Raw genomic sequence first — 3512 nt, 5'->3', positions numbered from 1 at the left:
TCTAGCCACTCATCCACCTAAGCATTCTGATCTCAATAACACTTACCTTTATTTTATGCTTCTCTTTTAAAGGCCAATATTCTAGTCCACAAGGCATTCTAGTTCATAAGGCATTGCAAGTCTCACCACCATCTTATAAAGTTTTCCTTTAAATCTAAGAGATACTTTTGTATCACACAATAGGCCTAATGCATTCCTCCAATTCAAATATCACACAATAGGCCTAATGCATTCCTCCAATTCAGACAACCAACTTGAATTTTATGACCGGTCGGGTTTAGTAGTGGGGAATCCCGTCGCGGGAAGTTGCGTCAGTGCAGGAAGCCCTGCGTCAATTATTCTTTAAGTCTAAGTGATACTTTAGGCCCGATGCATTTCTCCATTTCAACCATCAAACTTGAATTGTACTAATAGCATCCCCATCTATATCACCATCACTTTGAACAATAAACCCGAGATATCTAAAATGTTCACTTCTTATAATGACTTGATTACCTATTGTTACAACATCGCTACTAGATCTACTACTAGTAAAATTTCATTTCAGTTTTAGATCTACTCAAACACGAGTCTTTAGACTCTAAAGTTGATATTTATAATTCAAGTTTTTTCTGAATGCTTTATATAATCTTATCCACAAGAATGATATCATCAACGAAAAACATGCACCAAGGTACATCCTACTATAAATCTCCAGTAAGAACATTCGTAACTAAAGCAAAATATATGGGTTTAAAGACGATCCCTGACATAATCCAACTGAAATAGGAAAATACTTTGTCAATCCTTCTAATTGAACACAAGTAACAACTCTATTATGCATATCTTTAATGACTTGAATATAAGTTATATCAACACCTTTCTTCACTAGAACTCTCCAAACGACTTCCCTTGAAACCTTATCATATTTTAAATCAAATGTAGAACCTCCTTACTCTCCCTCTACTTATCCATCAAACCTTTTAATAAATAAAGTTTAATATAAAAAAAATTAAAGAAGGAATCTACAAAGGAATGGATATTCAAGCATATTCTCTGCTTTTAGAATTTTGCAGTAATCTTAACTAAAAGTACCATATCTCCTTGAAGTAGAGAAAATAAAGATTCTCATCTAACAATGATACCAACTTCATCTAATCCAACAACTCCTCAAACACTACACAAAATGAAATTTATCCTTCTAATTAAGTCTTTTACTTTGGAAGGCTGATATCTTGTCAGGAACATAATATAGCAATCCTTAAACCCTTTGATGGAAGAAAATTATGTTTGAAGGTATTTCTTCTGGTACATATAAATGATTAAATACTGACACTCACGATTGAATTTGACATAATTTGAGTGAAGATTACTACAATAAAAATTTATGATATCTACTAGCTCTTACATAATGGAAATAAGGACCACATTAAAAGTAAACTTCATTGCAATAGTGTTCTTCTTCATTAACAATATTACAGACCTCACACAACACTAGAGCACAAAATCTTCAATTTAGAAAAGTGTGAATACTATTTTTGGAACAATTTATTAATTTTATTTGATGCACTCACCATTTAATAGTATATAGAAAAATGGCTAGGAAGTAGAGGGGGGATCTCTCAACCTAAACAGAGGCATAAGATGTAAAAGTACTGATTGAGCCAAAGGATAAATATAAGCAGAAAAAATAGAAATTTTGAGAAACATCTAAATAAGTTCATTTTAGAAATTTACTTTTTAAACCAAACATTATGCATATTTTAAGTTGCCATAATTGTAATCCTTTTCAAAAGGAGTTATTATTAGTAACATTATCCTTCAAAAATAATTAAATTAAAACAAATTGAAAGAAACTTTGATTTTGTTCATTTTAGAAATTTACTTTTTAAACCAAACATTATGCATATTTTAAGTTGCCATAATAACATTATCATTCCAAAATAATTAAATTAAAACCAATTGAAAGAAACTTTGATATTTTTTTTTTCATAAAGAATAAGCACATATCTTTGTTAGATTAATAACTACATGAAGTGAACCAAGCTTTTGAACCCTCTTTAGGTATAGGATTAAAAAAAGCATAAATGAATGGAGCAACAATTACATTAGTTGACAGTCCTCCACTTTTGATAAGTGGATGATACTTAAAATCATATCTAGCAATGAATTGATTGGACTTCAAAATTTTTGAATTTCCTAGTTTAAAATGGCTTAATTTTTTTTATCTTAACTTTAGCAAAGATGATTGTCAAAATCAACATCAACATTTCAATGAATTTTTAAGTTATTAATTCTGAAAAAGTAATTCTTTCATTTCTTCTTCAGCTATTATCATCAACCGGGCAAGTTGATCATTGAACTTGGCCCTAAGTCTAATTGAGCAAGATTTATTAACAAAGACAAATATGATTTTATTGATTTAATTTATTCATCTTTTCTTCAATTTTCTTTGATATAATCAAAACATCAATCAATTATGGTGGCTAGTTTACTTTTTTTTCATAACTCACATACAAGTGATGTATGTTGAACTCAAGAGTTTATGACTAGAAACAAAGCTCTTAATATGGGCTACCAAACCCCCTTAATGAGTTTGACATATAGCTATGAGCATCATACGAACATTCTTGCAGAACTAACATATGGGATTTACCCTTCTTAATGGTAGTGGTAGTGATTTCCTTACTGTAATAAGATCTTTCATGGTTTAATGGCTGCTAAAAACCTTCTATGCAAGACTTCAACATTCCATTTTTAAGGCTTTGGTGAAAAGAAATCTCCAACAACCCTTAATTCAACTCATCTAAGAATGACTATAATAAAAACTTTTTAAATAAAAATAGAAAAAAAAAACTCTTTATAATATCAAGAGATTCAATTAGTGATATATTTATTTTAAAGAGTTGAATGCTTGACGATCAGTTAAACAAGGTCGGGTATTTGGTGATCTTATCTACACATTTCTTTAATTAGTTGAAATTTCATTTGATGAAATTTTAAATTTTGTATGTTAAATGTTTTCATGTTTATGGACTTGCATGAAAAAATTAAAATTTAATTTCCTTAGAATATAAAATTTTGATTTATTATAAAAGCATAAAACATAATGAAAGGAATAATTATTCTCATGCAATTGATTATTCATTTTATTTTTCCTAATAGATTTGGACAGCAAAGACTCGATGATTTTCCCTCCATTCAAGCTTAAACCCAACCCTTCTCTGTCGGGCCGCGTGTTTGGCCTTTTTATTTGCTAATTTTGATGAATCGAAAGATTATTCTTGATTGAAACAAAAATGCTTTATTCCAAAGAGTTAGAAGCTCGATGGTTGGATAAATAAGGCGAGAGATTTGTGGACCTCCGATACCGAACACTAGCGAGCCAAGCACGAGCTTCTTAACGAGCCGTAGTAAGTGAACTTTTTCAGGTAAGTAGGGGTGTAAACGAGCCGAACACGAGCGAGCCAAGCACAGCTCGTGTTCGGCTCATTTATATTTCGAGCTCAAAAAGTGTGTTCGTGTTCGGCTTG

This window comes from Phalaenopsis equestris, unplaced genomic scaffold, assembly GCF_001263595.1.
Source record: "Phalaenopsis equestris unplaced genomic scaffold, ASM126359v1 Scaffold000651, whole genome shotgun sequence".
NCBI classification, from domain to species: Eukaryota; Viridiplantae; Streptophyta; class Magnoliopsida; order Asparagales; family Orchidaceae; genus Phalaenopsis; species Phalaenopsis equestris.
The sequence above is the reverse complement of the archived record's forward strand: the minus strand, read 5'-3'. Positions refer to the sequence as shown.